The following is a 17,803-nucleotide window of genomic DNA, read 5'->3' on the forward strand; positions in this document are numbered from 1 at the left end:
TATATAAACTACAGAATGAAAAAAAAAATTTGGTTGATATAGGATGATGAAAGAAGCCAAGGGATTCAGATATGATTTTGGGGGGACAATAGAATTAGATTTTTGGATTTATATATTATTTAAGTATATATATGCCAAAAGCTGCATAATTTGAAGGAATATCTTGCATTGATGGTTTTCAGGGTCAAGGAATAATTTTCAGGGAGTGTGTAACCAAAAGGACTGTCCCTTAGAAAACAAGGACTCTTGTCTCTTTTGTCCTTTGCTGCGCTCTTATTTCAGATGTTCCTCTCTGTCTGGCCCACCCTAGGGGATGAAAGCTGGCCACTGCACATGTAATAGGCCACCCAAGACTGCTGAAAAAAAATCTATAACATTTTCGCCAAATTATTTTTCAAAAATCCAAAAATAGTAAGATGAAAATACTAAATTTATATTTAAGACATTTATTGGCATGGCTCCCCATTAGGAGGCTGTGAGAGCCCTTCAAAGACAGACATTATGAACTACTGCCTGGCTTGGAGGAAGTCACAATTAATATTGAAAAAATTAATAAATGACTTGGATTTAATGAGAGATACATGAACCGTATGAAACTGCCCATATATGAGGTTACGATGTTGGTGGACAGAGGTCAGAACTTGAGCCATGCAGTGTAGAACTGGATCAGGTGTACTCCTATAGGATGCTACTCAGTTCTCATCTGTATTTTAGCTGTTTGTATCCTTAATGTATTGGGTATTTTACTTTCTGATTTCCTAGTTAACCACTTATTATAAATATTTTTCCACATGGCTTCAAAGCCCTCATATTGTATTTTTAATAGATCGGTATTGTTCCATTGAGTTGCTATAGGATGCTTTTCTTAAATTTTGTGTCCTGTTGAATTACTGGTGTGAAATTGTTCACTAATGGGAAATGAACATTATGGGGATCATTGTTATTAATTGCCTTATTGTGATAAAAAAAAAAAAAAACTCACACAAATTTATATAACAATCAGGGTAGAGAAATGAACCAATTTCCAATTTGAGTCTACCAACAACCTCTCCCAGACCTACTTTGAAAATACAACCTCCCACATTGTACACGCCCCTCACCACAAACACCCATAGCCATTTCCTGAGGCTTGCCTCTGTAGGACACCAAAACATTCAGGGGGAAAGGAAAATGCTCCAAATGGTTCCCAGATGTCTGAATGTGTGGCATAATTGGGCATCGAAACGATTGGAGTTTTCATTTTTCAATGAGATATTTTGGCAACAGGCAAACAATCTTAATACAGTAAGTAAATTTCCCCCCTCCCTTGTCCCCCAAATAGACTAAATTGATACAGTATTTAATGAGCATGTACTACGTGCCAGGTACAGTAGTGGGGATTAGAAAATGCAAGGCTTAAGGAAGTTCCGGAACCAATAGGAAGAAGTTTAGTCTTTTATGAAGTGTAAGATAAGGATGTGTTTTTCTGTTTGGGCAAATGTCTTATAGCACATACTCATACTTTCAAGGGAGGACATTGCATTTCTCACACACCTCTTTAATTTGCAAATTTAATATAATAATTACACTCTGGACAATATGTCACTTGTCTACCAAGATGCTTTTCACAAGTCAGAGGAGGGAAACTGGAGACACAGAGGGGCATGCCTAAGTGCCCAGGAGGGTGTGAGCCAGATGCACTGCCCCTTCCCAGGGCCCCATCCTTCCTGACACTCAGGTGGCAGAGACTTGGGAAACACACAGCTTGGAATTCCAGCGCAAAGCCAGGATCACCCGGCCAGATACAATTACAGCTGTATCATTATTATTATTGAGTAAGAAACTGCTCCAAACGTGTTGGCTTAAAGTGAGCATTAAGTTGCTCAGAGAGGAAAGAGCGACTCTTGTGCCACTGGCTAGAACTCATGCAGAAGAGATACAGAAGGAAATCATACCCACAAAATCTGATCAGATTTGTCTTTAAGAAGTCTAATTGCTTCAATCACACAGTCTCTGTGGTTGATGCAGACCTAGGATAAGCTTATCAATTATGTTTCAGTTCTAGGGTCTTCCTTGGTGGTCCAGTTGTTGAGAGCCTGCTTTGTGAAGCAGACGATGTGGGTTCAATCCCTGGTCGGGGAACTAAGTCCACCTGCTCCAACAAGAGAGCCCGTACGTGGCAACAGAAGATCCCACCTGTCACCAAATACACAAATAAAAAGAAAATATTAGATACAAAAATATTTTTCAGTGCTACTGTGAATGAGGCAGGGTTCCTGCACAATGCTTTAGGTAGGTGACTGACTAGAAAGGTCTGTAGGGAAGGATGGGATTTGAATATAGGACCTCCAAGTGATAAGATGCTTTAAGATTAGGTAGTCTATTGTACTACTAATACTTTTCAGGATGAAAAGTCAGTGACTCAAAGGAGGAAAGTGATTGGTTCAAAGTGACACAGTCTGGTGATGTCAGGGAAACAAGCAAAACACGGTCCTTCTAGCCCTTGGTCTCCTAGGCTCCTGTTTTCTTTTCTGCTGTCTGATATTTCATGTTCATTTCCTAGGGAGGCAAAGACAGTGAGTGGAGGAAAAGAAGCGAATGACCATTTGGAGTTCCTTCATAACTGAGTGGCTTCTCTGGTGGCTCAGACAGTAAAGAATACACCGGCAATGCAGGAGACGCAGGTTCGATCACTGAGTTGGGAAGATCCCCTGGAGATGGAAATAGCAACCCACTCCAGTATTTTTATCTGGGAAATCCCATGGACAGAGGGGCCTGGTGGGCTACAATTCATGGGGTCGCAAGAGTTGGACACATGTTAGCAACTTAACTACTACCACCATGAGTGAGTAAAGTCTGTGCATTCTTTCCTAGATTCCATCCTGCGGTAGACTGTAGAAATGGCCACATTTCCTCACCCCTTCCTGGGTCCATACTATTTACTCTGCAACTTTGCAGCTCCTCCTAGTAAGAGGTGGAATCCATTTCCATACTCTTTGAATTTGCCTAGCCCATGATTGACTTAGGCTGATAGAGGTGTGCCAGTTGTGAACTTCAGCCTCAAAGGGCTTATGCTCTTCTCTTCTTTCTTGGAAACATCTTGAAAATTGGCCTGGGCTAGCTGTGGAAGATGGAAACTGCATGGCCCAGTCACCCCCATCATCCCAACATCCCAAAGGCAACTAGACTGTGAGACCTATGACTGGCTATCCTAGACTAGTTACCACCACCCCCCCCCCACCCCCTGCCAATATACACACACCTGCCACCTGGCTGCAGATATATGAGCAAGTCCAGAAGAAGTCAGCTACATCTGCCCCAGGTCAGCTAAACTGCCCAGCTGGGCAAAGAGAAATGCTCAGTCTAAGACAATGACTTTGGGGCAGGTTGTTCTGCAACAATAATACTGATACAACTGTAATGGTATCTAGTCATATGATCCTGCCTTTGCACTGGGATTCCAAGCTGCATGTTTCCCAAGGCTCTGCCACCTGTATGCCAGAAAGTATCTGGAGCACTTTCATCCTGGCTCAGCCAGTCTAGATTAATGCTGTGCCAAGAGCAAACTCTCAAATGCACAAAGCCTGTGGGTACTGCCCTGGTGAGAGCCCTCAGAGGGAGTTTAGGATGTGGTTAGAGACAATGGGGACCAGGAGAAAGCCAGGGGCATGGAGTCTTTGGTGCTGTGATTTGCTGAACGTTTGCCTGGGCCATCCCCCATGGATACCATAGGTCTGGCTTACTTAATGCTAGAGGTGCAGCTTCCTATGGACTGAATTGTGTCCCCTCAAAATTCATCTGTTGAAGCCCTAATCTCTCGTATGGTATTTGGAGCTTGAGCCTTTGGAGGGGTTTCCCAGGTGGCACTAGTGGTAAAGAACGTGCCTGACAATGCAGGAGACATAAGAGATGTGGGTTCGATCCCTGGGTTTGGAAGACCCTCTGGAGGAGGACATGGCAATCTGCTCCACTGTCCTTGCCTGGAGAATCCCATAGACAGGGAAGCCTGGTGGGGCTATGGTCCATGACGGTTGCAAAGAGTCGGACACGACTAAAGTGACTTAGGACACATGCATGCATTGATTCATTTACAGCATGAGAGAACTTATGTATGTTTGTGTCTCCCAAAGGCCTTGAAAGATGGCTTTGAAAGGTGATCAGGTTTACATGAAGTCACGAGGGTAGGATCCTCCTGATAGGATTGATGCTCTTATAAAAAGAGACAACAGACAGCTCCATCTCTTTTTCTCCCTACTCTTTTCCCTCTTGGCAGTGTGCAGATATAGTGAGAAGGCTGCCATCTGCAATCCAGAAAGAAAGTTCTCATCAGAACCCAACCACGCTGGCACCCTGATCGAGGACTTCCAGCCCTCAGAACTATGAGATAATAAACTTCTGCTGTTTAAGCCACCCAGTCTAGGGTATTTGTGATGGCAGCCCCAAACTAATACACAGCTGTTTCTAGTTAGACAGATGTTTGGCATTGCTTCAGGGGAAAATAATCTGAATGATTAAATGCATTTTTCAGTCCAGATGTTTTGGCAATGTGAGGATGTAGCCAACATGTGCTTGTGGGATGACCCTGTGGCTATCCTGGGGAGTAGCTTCTGGACAAAGTGAGGAAATTCTGGGAAGGACCAGGGGAAGCTCCCTTCTCTTTTGTGCCAAGGATGCACATGTTCATTTTTGAGAAGAGGGCCTTCCATATGTAGGCTTTTTGTCCATGGAGATTTATGAAATACATCCAGCCTCCTCCCTTTAGTTGCACAGAGACAACTTTGAATGAGCCTGCCTAATAGTTTGTCATTGTTCTCTCCCTCTGTTCAGGTTGTTGATAATCACTGCTGCATTTGTGGTTGAAAATTGTGAGAAGTAAATTCTGGGCAAGGTCAAATGAGTGAGCTAAAGAATGTCAAAAGATGAAATAGGTGACCAGGACGTGTACTGAAAAGGGTCCCCAGTACCAGCTTTACAATGATGAAAGGCTTGTCTTAATGTATAAACATTAAATAAATGTATAAATATAAATTGAGGTCTTATTTAAACTCCCTCCTCCCTTCTCCAAACCAAGAACTCTGTTAATGATTCTTTCTCACATGTGACTCAGAATCAGAGTTGCTGACCACACAGAAGGGAATTCTCTATTGCAGGATTTCATTGTTTAGTTGCTAAGTCATGTCCTGCTACTGCTGCTAAGTCACTTCAGTCGTGTCCGACTCTATGTGACCCCATAGACAGCAGCCCACCAGGCTCCCCTGTCCCTGGGATTCTCCAGGCAAGAACACTGGAGTGGGTTGCCATTTCCTTCTCCAATGCATGAAAGTGAAAAGTGAAAGTGAAGTCGCTCAGTCGTGTCCGACTCTTAGCGACCCCATGGACTGCAGCCTACCAGGCTCCTCTGTCCATGGGATTCTCCAGGCAAGAGTACTGGAGTGGGGTGCCGTTGCCTTCTCCAACTCTTTGCAATTCCACAGACTGCACCACTCCAGGCTTCCCTGTCCTTCACTGTCTCTCGGAGTTTGTTCAAACTCATGTCCACTGAGTTGATGATGCCATCTAACACTGCAGGATGGGTAAACTTTTGTAAGTGTAGATAGTACATATTTTTGGCTTTGCTAGCCATAAATGCTGTAGCCACTCAACTTTGCTATTGTTAAATGAAAGCAGCCATAGATAACACTTAGACAATTTTTTTTTTTTTTTCATCAAAAGCAGTGACTGCCTGGATTTGGCTCATGCTCCATGGCTTGCCAATTCTACTCTACTAGGTTCAATGAATCAATGTTTCTAAGGTGCTTTAAGCAGCTCCTGGAATATGATGATACTTTGGAATTGTTGATTATTGGTCTTCTTCACCTGACCTGGAGCAAGGCAGTAGGAGCTAAGCCCTAAGGAGAAATAGGTTAATATACAGTGAATATGAGACTCAGTCAGATGAAAATAAGGACGGGGGTCAATTGAAGGGACGTACATACAGTCCCAGCACCTGGCGGAGAATTGCCTTAGAGGCTGTGTCTTAGTTCAGGCCGTTATAACAAAGTGCCATAGACTGTGTGGCTTATGAACAAGAGAATTTTTTTTCATAGTTCTGGAGGTTGAAGGTCTGAGATAAGGGTGCCAGCAATGTCAGGGAGGGAACCTCTTCCAGGTTGCAGGAAGGGGGGCCCCTTTCAGGGCCCAAATGGCTCTTGTCTAACAGTCAGAAATGAATTGTCTAAGGAGACACATGTGCTGACAAAGCAAGAGATTTTATCAGGAAAAGCCCCCCTGGGTGGAGAGCAGTAGGGTAAGGGAAACCAGGAGAACTGCCACGCGGATTTTATGGTGATGGGGTTAGTTTCCAGGTTGTCTTTAGTCGATGATTTTGACTCAGAGTCCTTGCTGGTGGTGCAGGCCTTGTTCAGCCAAGATGGCTGCCAGCGAGAAGGATTCTGAGAAGTGGTCGGACATGTGGTGTCTCCTTTTGACCTTTCCTGATCTCCTCTGGTTGGTGGTGGCTTATTAGTTCCATGTTCTTTACCAGGACAACTCATGTAAATGGTTACTATGGTGCCTGGCCAGGGTGGGCAGTGTGCTTCCCCTAACAGATGGACTCCTCTTTCTGTTCTTATGGCAGAAAGAGGACTAGAGACCTTTCTGGGGTCCCTTTCCCACAAGGGATGTGTGGGTGGGCTTCCCTTGTGGCTCAGCTGGTAGAGAATCCACCTGCAACGTGGGAGACCTGGGTTCGATCCCTGGGTTGGGAAGATCCCCTGGAGAAGGGAAAGGCTACCCACTCCAGTATTCTGGCCTGGAGAATTTCATGAACTGTGTAGTTCATGGGGTCGCAAATAGTCGGACACGACTGAGTGACTTTCACTTTTGCGTGGGTATGTTCTCAGTTGTGTGACTCTTTGTGACCCCATGGACTGTGGCCCATCAGTCTCCTCTGTTCATGAAATTTTCCAAGCAAGAATGCTGGAGTGGGTTGCCATTTCCTTCTCTACTGGGGCCCCTTTTATAAGGGTACTAATCCCATTTATAAGGGCTCTCCCCTCAGGACCAAGAGCTTCACTTCTTAATATCATTCCATTATAAGTTAGAATGTCAACATTTGAATTTCAGGGGGATGCAAACATTCAGTTCACTGTTATAATTCTTTTGCCTCGCCAGGAGATTAAGATGCCATGTTCTGTCGTGGAGTAAGCCCCGCTACCTTTCCCTTCTACATTAGCTTTATGAACTAACAGTCCATAGATACACTGCTTGAATAAACGAATTGATATCCTCTATCCCACAGTATCCAATAGAATATGAGGTTATCACTGCAACAATTCCAAGCAAATAACTCTAAGCCCCAAAACAAAGTGTCATCTTGCATGATCCAGATTAAGGGTACTTGCTAACAACATTCCTACATGATTTACAAACCTTTCACTCAATCCTGGTTGCATTGGCTTTTCTATTGCTCTGTTAGCTTAGTGCAGGTGTGTGAAAAGATTTGAGCATGATGAATTGTTTCTCCAAGAGCCAAAAAAGTAAATGATGAAAGAATTGGATAGAAAACATGTTAACAAGATATTTTATATTAGCTCCAAGGAGCTAGATCAATTACTATGATGTGTTACATGTTCAGAAGTCAGGAAATTCTAAATTATGGTTCCCAGTATGAACGTAACTCAGACCCTTTGCACATGCAGTATTTTATAGGACTGTATATGGTGTTAACTTTAATGCTTTAACATCTATGCTTAATGTGGCAACTATAAATTTGAATTTCTTGACTTCAGAGGTTATAATGTTTAACCATACAGCTGCATCAATGTGCTTATTGCATTCAAATATTTCTTGGTGTAATATTTTGATGAATCAATCCCCTATATGGATAGATCTGGGCTATTTGGTTATCATACAAAAAAAAAAAAAGAGTGCTGTCTACCACTGTTTAGCTCTGTAGCCTCTCTAGGTCATTTGAACTAGTGGAATGTGAATGATCAATTTTCACTTTCTGGTGGTTTCTATACCAAATCGGACCTTAAGGAAGAAGGATTATTTGAACATTGTTGTGCCACTTATTTCAAGCGGTTTGGTTAACCTAGAGATGGTGTGGGAAATGTAAGAAAAGTTCAGAGTTTAATTCCAGGCTGTAATTCTCATTAGAACTGTAAATGGAATCCCCTTGAGTTTAAAATCTAATGTGAGAGTCTGATAGGAGATTTATAAATGAAAAATCTCACAAGCCTGGAAGTAACCAATTTTGCCTATTAAGTGATTGGTACCATGACCACTTGCTCATTCTCTGTGTATTTCTTTGCTCCTGAGGGCACATCATTTTAGACAAACAGGTTTCTCTAGTTTCAGAGATATCTATCTCCCTTCCCCCCATCATCACCATACCACTCCCAGGCTTCAGCTTTCTCTGGTTTTAGCAAAAAGGTTGTAAAGCAGCTGTCCTGGCCATTGTTGGCAAAAAACTTGAAAGGCCATAAGGGAAGCTGTGCTCTCAACCACTTTGCTATTATAATTAGTCCCAAGTTCCTTGTTCCTGGGCCAGGTACTCACCCCCTACACATACCTACATGTAGGTGCAGTGAGTATGGATATTATTTCATAAGCTCAGGTGTGCAGGAAATGTTCCTCTTTAAACATTTTCTTTAAATTGACTTAATTTTAACTTCTGGCACCCATAGTACTGGGTTGTATTGTATGCTGTTCATGAGAGTTGTACTTAAAATAGTGTAAGGGCACCAAGAGGTTGAAAGTAAAATATTGGAAGAAAACATTCTGTGCTAACACTGACCAAAAGTAAGCTGCTATGAATATCTGTATGAATATCCAGACAAAATGGATGTTAAGGTAAGAAGGATTACTAGAAATAAATGGGAACATTTAATAAAGTTTAAGGGAATAATTCAACAGACATAATAACATAAACTTTAAAAATATAAAGCAGAATATTGCTGAAGTGAAGTAGATATTGACAGATCCACAATGAATTGAATTTGTTATAACAAGCAGCCAAATCTGTGAGAATAAGAAATTTTTCTAATACAATTTACTCTCTAACACAACTGATTCTAACGTAACTGTTAGAACGTGCAGGCAAAAATATGTGAGGATATAGAAGACTTGACCAATATTATCTACCAATGTGACCAAATTGAAATTTATAATATTGAACACTCAACTGTACAACACAAATTACTTTCAAGTATACACAGAACATTTGTTTACAAATATTCACTCATATGCCAGATCATTAAGTAAGTTGGAAAATTTTCAAAAGATTGAAGCCATGTGCGTTATATTCTCCAACCATAGTGGAACTGAGCTAGAGATTAATGCAAAGAGATAACTAGAAAATCCTCAAGTATTTGGAAATTAAACAATACATTTCTAAATAACCCATGGGTCAAAGAAGAAATCACAATAAAAATTAAAAACATTTTTTTTTCACTAAATGCTAATGAAAATGCAACAAAATAAAACTTGCGGGGTAAAACTAAAGAAGTACTTTGAGGAAAATATATGGCCTTAATTCAACATGTCTGAAAAGAGGTAAGGCTGATAATCAGAAGTCTTATCTTACATCTCAGAAAGTTAAAAAAAAAAAGAGAGACAGAGAGATGAGCAAAGTAAAAGGAAAGAAATAAAGATCAGATCAGAAGTGAATGAAATAAAACAAACACATAAGAGAATCAATAAACCCAAAGTTGGCTCTCTGAATATACTAATGAAATTGACAAAAAATTCTTCTAAAAGTATGCTTTCTTCTTTTGAAGTCCTGAGTTAAAGTGTTCCCTGGATATACTGTGTGTCAATATCTGAATTAGCTAGAGAAAGAATCTGATTCTTCATGAGAAGAGACAAAGTATATAGTGACTGATACATTCTTTCTCTGAAAAAAAGTGAAAGTGTTAGTCCCTCAGTTTTGTCTGACTCTTTGTGACCCCTTAAACTGTAGCCCGCCAGGCTTCTCTGTCCATGGAGTTCTCCAGGCAAGAATACTGGAGTGGATTGACATTTCTTTCTCCATCCTAGGGATCAAACCGAACCTGCATTGCAGGCAGATTCTTTATCATCTGAATCACCAGGGAAGCCTATTTTCAACTACTGAACCTATTTTCATTTGCATTTTACACATGTATACCAGCCATCCCACAAAAAACTGAGCAGGTAGGGGAATCAATAGCTGAATTTCATTTTGCACAGAAAATTAGAAGTTGGTAGAAATAGAGGTTTAGAAGAAGAATCTTACCTCATCTTCTCTCATCCCGTGCATATGCATTATTATATTATTATTATGTCATCAAATCTGAAATTAGTGTGTTGTTTTTTGTTTTCCTTAATAAAATTATTTTAAAAGTATATTTTTCTTATCAAGAATGCATTTTAAATTCTCCTTGATAGGACTCAAGATATGATGTTTAGATTAAATTTTTATTTCTGACATTTGGTATTTTTTTGTTTGTTTTTCTAATAGTGAAAATTAAAGACATTATTTTTTATAGTCTTTATACTTTGCTGGCCTGATTCTTGATGGTATATATTTTGTTTTCCTCATGTTATAATTCTCTTAGATTTGATGACTCTTTATTGTGCCTTTTAATTTCTGTACCTTATGCATAAAATATGTGTATGTATATTCTTCATTACTTCCATATTTTCAATGATTTACTCTTGAAATCTTTAAATTGTTTTCCCATTACTCTTTCTTTTAAGGATTCGCAGTGTCATGTGTTCTTTATGTTACATTGTATTGTCTTCTCTAATATGGAATTGCTAACAATCATAAAATACAAAGCATATTCAAACTTTTCCCCCTGCATGCCTTGTTCTACATAACTTCCATTGAAGCTTCACAAATGTCCTGCCTTTATTGAGACAGGCGGATGCTAATACTTTATTAACATACACATTTAAAGAAAATATGACTGATTCTTCCTTTGTGGGGATAAGGAGCTAATTTAAAAATAATGTGTAGTAATGTAATAGATTAAAATCAAAGGTTCTATTGATTGAGTACTTCCCTGGGTATGAAACAGTGTATAGGCTTTTTACATAAGCTCTGACTTAATCTCAAGACAATGTAAAGATGTAAAGGGCTGGAGAATGGTTGAAAAATAACCCAACACTCAAATTGAAATAAGGCTAAGTGCTGAGAAGAATTGATGCTTTTGAATTGTGCTGGAGAAGACTCTCGAGAGTCCCCTGAACAGTGAGGAGATCAAAGTAGTCAACCCTAAAGGAAATCAACATTGAATATTCATTGGAAGGACTGATGCTGAAGTTGAAGCTCCAATGCTTTGGCCACCTGCAAAGAGTCAACTCATTGGAAAAGACTGATTCTGGGAAAGATTGAAGGCCAAAGGAGAAAGGGTGGCAGAGGATGAGATGGTTAGATAGCATCATGACTTAATGAACACGAAAGTGAAGAAAGGAAACCTGGAGTGCTGTAGTCCACGGGGTTGCAGAGTTGGGCACGACTTAGCGACTGAACAACAATATAACCCCAAGGCCTAAACTGTTTCACCTGGGCTTCCCTGGTGGCTCAGTCAGTAAAGAATCCGCCTGCAATATGGGAGACCTTGGTTTGATCCCTGGGTTAGGAAGGTTCCCTGGATGAGGGCATGGCAACCCATTCCAGTATTCCTGCCTGGAGAATCCTCAAGAACAGAGCAGTCTGGTGGGCTGCAGTCCATGGGGTCACAAAGAGTTGGATGCAACTAAATGACTAAGCACAGCACAAGCTGTTTCCGCCCAAGTAAACGTTTTTGGAAAATTTAGAAATATTAACTTCTATGCAGATTTATTAAAGAACTTGGGGTGTGTATGGGATAGACATGTGCCTGGAACATGTTAGCTACTCACTCGTTGTTTGCTTTTGAGTGGATGACTGATGAATTAATTAATGTCAGTGATTTAGAAGATAAACTGTTTCTTGGAGTCTGTTTTGCACCATGTAACTAGCCAGGTGGTTTCTTTTTCTGATGTACTTTGCATGTCTGTGCAATTGGTACTGCAGAGGTGTTTCAATTGGGTGAGGAATTTCATGGTTTGTGCAGACAACTGTGACCTGACGGAAGAAACAATTTGTCCCCTCTTCCCAGGGTTTGGCTTTGGTTCCCATTCCAGGAGTGCTAATGACCGGGACATCTGCAATCTGCAGGCTCAGCAATTGCTTTGGGGGCTGACAGCAGCTGTCAGCTGAGGGCCCCGGAGGTTCCTCTCTACCCGTGATCAGATGGTCTCATCATAAGGAGGGCACTGGGACTCTGTCTACTTCCTGGGCAAAAAAGAGCTCTCTTCTAGTTAGGATGTAATCAGGCACCCTCTTCTAATAAATGGTGCATGAGTCCTTCCAGTTCCTGAGCATCCATCAGCATGTTGACTGGATGTAGGTCCAAGGGGGAAGGGCTTGCATTTCCCATTGAAGAGAGCACAATTGGCTTCTATGAGGCATAAAGACAATTTTCATTTTTATTTCACAGACAAAATTACAAGATTCTGCAGCAATGGGGAAAGCTAGTTGGAGAAGTTGGGAGGGAGGCCTGCAAATATATAGGTATCTGAGCAAGTACTGTGATTCAAATCAGCAAGTTCTTGTTTATGGAGGAGTGGACAGGAAGTACAGGTATGCATCCTATCCTTCTAGCCAAATCCCTGGAGGATTGGAAGCTCGGCTCTCTTCCTGTATTGTCCTTCTATTCTGTGTTCATTTGTATTCAGATCAACAATATTAATACCCTATCAACCAGTTGCCAGTCCCTGAGCTGGATGATGTTGTGGGCAATAGAAGAGAAGAAAAATTCCTGAATCTCTTAGCACATGGGCTTCCCTGGGGCTAAGATGGTAAAGAATCTGCCTGCAATGCGGGAGACCTGGGTTCGATCCCTGGGTTGGAAAGATCCCCTGGAGAAGGGAATGGCTATCTACTCCAGTATTCTTGCCTGGAGAATTCCATGGACAGAGGAGTCTGGTGGGCTACGGTCCATGGGGTTGCAAAGAAGTCAGACATGACTGAGTGACTTTCACTTACTTACTCACTTAGAACATACAGGTAGAAAAATTTCACATGTATAAGACTATATGGCCTCTGAATTATGTCAGTTTAATTATTAGACCAGCCAAAGAACCTAGAAGGGAAAATTTCTCCATCCCTACAATTTCCAGCTCTAACATTTCCACTATGTGTTTGAATAAGATGGTCTTAACCTTTCTCTCAGCTTGACTAAATTTTGGACATGCTTCCTCTTGACTCTAGGACCCTAAGCATCCTTTTCTTACAGCATTTACTTTAGAAAACTTGCATTCTAAATCCTTTGTATTCCCCTTTGACATGTAAATCTTTTTAAAAGCCTCTTGCCAGTTTTACAACCTGGGCATGCATATCTTTCTGAAGAACCTGGGAACTACAGCTTTGAAGAGAAATCTACAAAGGAGACGATATGCTAATTTCCTGATTTCAGTGGGATGATAGAAACCTCAGTGGGTACCTTGCTCCAAGTTGCAAAACTATCTTGATTATAAAGAAGAAGCTATGATAACAGCAAAACTCATGCGGCAATGTGAGATGGCGCAAATTGAAATGATCAGTTTTGGTCAGTTCAGTTCAGTTCAGTCATTGAGTCATGTCTGACTCTTTGTGACCCCATGGACTGCAGCAAGCCAGGCTTCCCTGTCCATCACCAACTTCCAGAGCTTCCTCAAATTCATGTGCATGGAGTCAGTGATACCATGCAACCATTTCATTCTCTGTTGTCCCTTTCTCTTCCCGCCTTCAATCTTTCCCATCATCAGAGTCTTTTCCATTTAGTCAATTCTTCGCATTAGGTGGCCAAAGTTTTGGAGCTTCAGATTCAACATTAGTCCTTCTAATGAATATTCAAGACTGATTTTCTTTAGGATTGACTGGTTGGATTTCCTTGCAGTCCAAGGGACTCTCAAGAGTCTTCAACACCACAGTTCAAAAGCATCAATTCTTCAGCGCTCAGCTTTCTTTATAGTCCAAATCTCACATCCATACATGACGACTGGAAAAGCCATGGCTTTGACTAGACAGACCTTTGTTGGCAAAGTAATGTCTCTGCTTTTATGCTGTCCAGGTTGGTCATAGCTTTTCTTCCAAGGAGTAAGGGTGTTTTAATTTCATGGCTACTGTCACCATCTGCAGTGATTTTGGAGCCCCCCAAAATAGAATCTCTCATTGTTTCCATTTTTTCCCCATCTATTTGCCATGAAGTGATGGGACTGGATGCTATGATCTTAGTTTTCTGAATGTTGAGTTTTAAGTCAACTTTTTCATTCTCCTCTTTCACTTTAATCAGGAGGCTCTTTAGTTCTTCTTCACTTTCTGTCATAAGGGTGGTGTCATCTGCACCAGGAGCTGGGGACAGCAGTGAAGATCCAAAGAGGCTGCCCTCATGGTGTTTGATGTCTATAACAGTTGTCATTGACTGCCAGTATCAAGTATTTCAATCTTGACAGTAACCTCAATCTTGATAACTGACAGTCAATGACAACTGTCATAGACACCAAACGCCACGAGGGCAGCCTCTTTGGATCTTCACTGCTGTCCCCAGCTCCTGGAACAGTGCAGGATCATAATAAGGGATTGCCAGTTTGTCAAGTGAATGAGTGAATTAGATGATAGAGGAAGGTAAGGCAGTATATGTGTTGGTTAAGAGGCTAGACTTGGGATATTCAATCACGGGTCTGTCCCTTGCTGTGTGACATTGGGCTGGTTTCTTAGTCTTTCCAAGTCTCAGTGTTCTTGTCTATAAAACACGGTTAACATGAACATCTAGTGCATAACATTGTTATAAGAGTGAAACAAGATCACACGTAAAAGGAGATTTAGTGCAGTGCCAGCCAGGCCTATAGTAAGGGCTCAATACATTTTAGCAGTTTTTCGTATTAATGGCTAGAGTGTCATTTAGGGTTGATTTTATTTGAAGGTGTAATCAATGGATGAAGGGGAGATCTGGAATCTACTTCTGATTCTTCCATTAGCAAGATGTGTATTTTGGGGGAACTCAGTTCTCTTCTCTGGATCCCTAATTCTCATTTTAGAAGAAGGTAGTTAAGGAAGATGGTCTCTGAGACTGAATCCAGCTTCTTCAGTTTGGGGTGGAGCTGTGAGGTCACATGCTAATAGGGACAAGCAGATAGAAATAACAAGCCCAGTGAGCTACGTAGATCTGATCTGACCTCATAGCCTCCGGAGACAATGGAGAAGGGTGGAGACAGTAGTAAACTGCAGCCTTGGAGAATAAGCCTCAGTGGTTACTATCCTGAACTTTAGAAATATGACTTCACATTTTCTATGAATTCTGAAAATTTTTGAAAACTAGCAACTGATTCAATTTTTCTGTTGTTGATTTGTTTTAAAGATTGTTTGGTCCACTGCTTCATGAAGTAAACCAAAAACATTTGTGAGCCACTAGGAGAAGGCAATGGCAACCCAATCCAGTACTCTTGCCTGGAAAATCCCATGGAAGGAGGAGTCTGGTAGGCTGCAGTCCATGGGGTCGCCAAGAGTCGGACACGACTGAGTGACTTCACTTTCACTTTTCACTTTTCACTTTCATGCATTGGAGAAGGAAATAGCAGCCCACTCCAGTGTTCTTGCCTGGAGAATCCCAGGGATGGCAGAGCCTGGTGGGCTGCCGTCTATGGGGTTGCACAGAGTTGGACACAACTGAAGCAACTTAGCAGCAGCAGCAGTTTGTTACTTCTGGCTCTAGGAAGATAAGAAGAAAACATGATCTGAAAAATGAGTTTTCAGGGAGTTTTAGCAAAACTGGAACCACTACTGACCCTGTGATATAGTGGCTTGCCCTCTACAATGCTTATAAAGGTGTCTAACGATGCCCACCAACCCAAAACATGACCTTCAGGTAGTCAGAGAACTGAAACAGAATCTTGTTCCTAATTAGGTCAGAAATCCTGAGATCCTCCCTTTGTCTGATATTTCCAGCTACATTCAAGATATTTTTAGTTGCTTAAGAGTGTTAAGCATGGTTTAGGATTCCTTAGAGGGAACTGAATATCCATATGACACTTTTCATGGCCATTAAAGTCAAGTCGAAAGGTGGATTCTCAATCTGGGAAGGGAGATGCCCTCTCAGAATTTCAATCTTGGTGGAAGGGGCAGCATGAAGATGTCCCTACCTGTTGAAGTTTTTGGTATGTCTTTTGTAGGATGGAATCAAGAACCCTGGGATTTCCTTTTATTGTTGAGAATCACACTGTGGGTCTGAGGTCTTGGGAGAGATAGAAAATCTCACTGAGTTCATCTGTTCAGACTGGGACAATCAAGGGTTGCTGGCCACAGAAATGTCCTTATAGATGGGTGGCAGTCAATTTCAACAAATGGAAAATTCATGTTGAGTCAACTGACTGTCTTCATGTAGGCCTCAGTGGGAGTCTAACTGAGCATGATGTGGCCTTTTGATCATCCAGCAGCTGACCAAACCAATTGAGTTTTTGCAACAGCAGCTTTTCATTAGGCATCATAAAGACACAACCTAAATAAAGCATTAGCCTCTAGAATGTGTTTAAATTGAATTTCTGGATACTTTGGCATGTGTCCAGTTTTAAATATGTTCTGATCTAACTGTATCTAATCTCTAATCAAAGGATCCTAGTATATGGAACATTCCCGTTAATAATGATACCTTAAGACATCCATTAAGTCTGGACATTAATTTTATGGAAATTCTCCAATACATCTCCATTAGAATTTTTTTCTTGGCAAAATTAGTAATAAAAGCTTTTAATAAATGCCATAAATATCTATGTTCAATCAGACTATTACCCGAATTAAAACCAGACCAAAATAGAAAATAGTTACTTCTGCTAAAAGTCATGACCTTGAGAAGACATTTTGAAAAAAGATTATGAGCTCTGTAATTACTCAAAAATGTGTTTGCAACAAAGAATAACTCGCTAGTGGGAGCAAATTAATAGCTATTTGACTGCTGTGTGGATTCCCTAGTTTTACACACGTAGTGGCTTCTGCAAAAACCTGTAAGGTCTATCCACATTGCAAGAACAGGTTTGCAGCCAAGAATATCAAGGCATGAGTTCTGTACTCTTCTATGACTAGTTCTGAGCTCCTGAGTAAATTAGTTACATGTCTTTAATCTTGCTTTCATTGTCTTTGAAACAGGTCAGTCCTACCTAGACATGGTGAGAATTGAATGAAATTTTGGGTCTGGAGAGCATTAGTACCACACCTGGCCCATAGGCGACGCTAAAGAAACAGAAGCCATTATTGTTAACGTGGTGGGGACAGGTAGGAGTCCAGGGTTTCAAAGGGTGGAAAAGAAGAGTAATGAGAACAAGTGCTGGCTTTTTTTCTCATCAGTGTGGGTGTGTGTGAGTCGGTCAGTAGTGTCCGACTCTGCAACCCCATGGACTGTAGCCCGCCAGGCTCCTCTGTCCATGGAATTCTCCAGGCAAGAACACTGGAGTGTATTGCCATTCCCTTCTCCAGGGGATCTTCCTGACCAAGGGATCAAACCTAGGTCTCCTGCATTGCAGGCAGATTCTTTACTGTCTGAAACACCAAGGAATCCTATTCTCATCAATATATCTAAGCAAATAAAGACCCTTCTCTGCCTATCTTTGGCACTTTACTGCCCATACTCTTGGTAATTAACTAGGATGGAAATATGTGTGTGCTGTAGTCCAAGCTTTAGGGGTAAAATTAAGGTCTAGTATTTGCCCCATTTGACCTGGTCTATAGAACCACAATAAACAACCCAGCACTTAGGAAACATGGGTGGTAGGAGTTCACCTGGAAAAGTAGAAAGACAGGCTATAGAACCAGTCCTCTGTT

This window comes from Bos indicus x Bos taurus, chromosome 2 (genome assembly GCF_003369695.1).
Source record: "Bos indicus x Bos taurus breed Angus x Brahman F1 hybrid chromosome 2, Bos_hybrid_MaternalHap_v2.0, whole genome shotgun sequence".
Taxonomy (NCBI): Eukaryota; Metazoa; Chordata; class Mammalia; order Artiodactyla; family Bovidae; genus Bos; species Bos indicus x Bos taurus.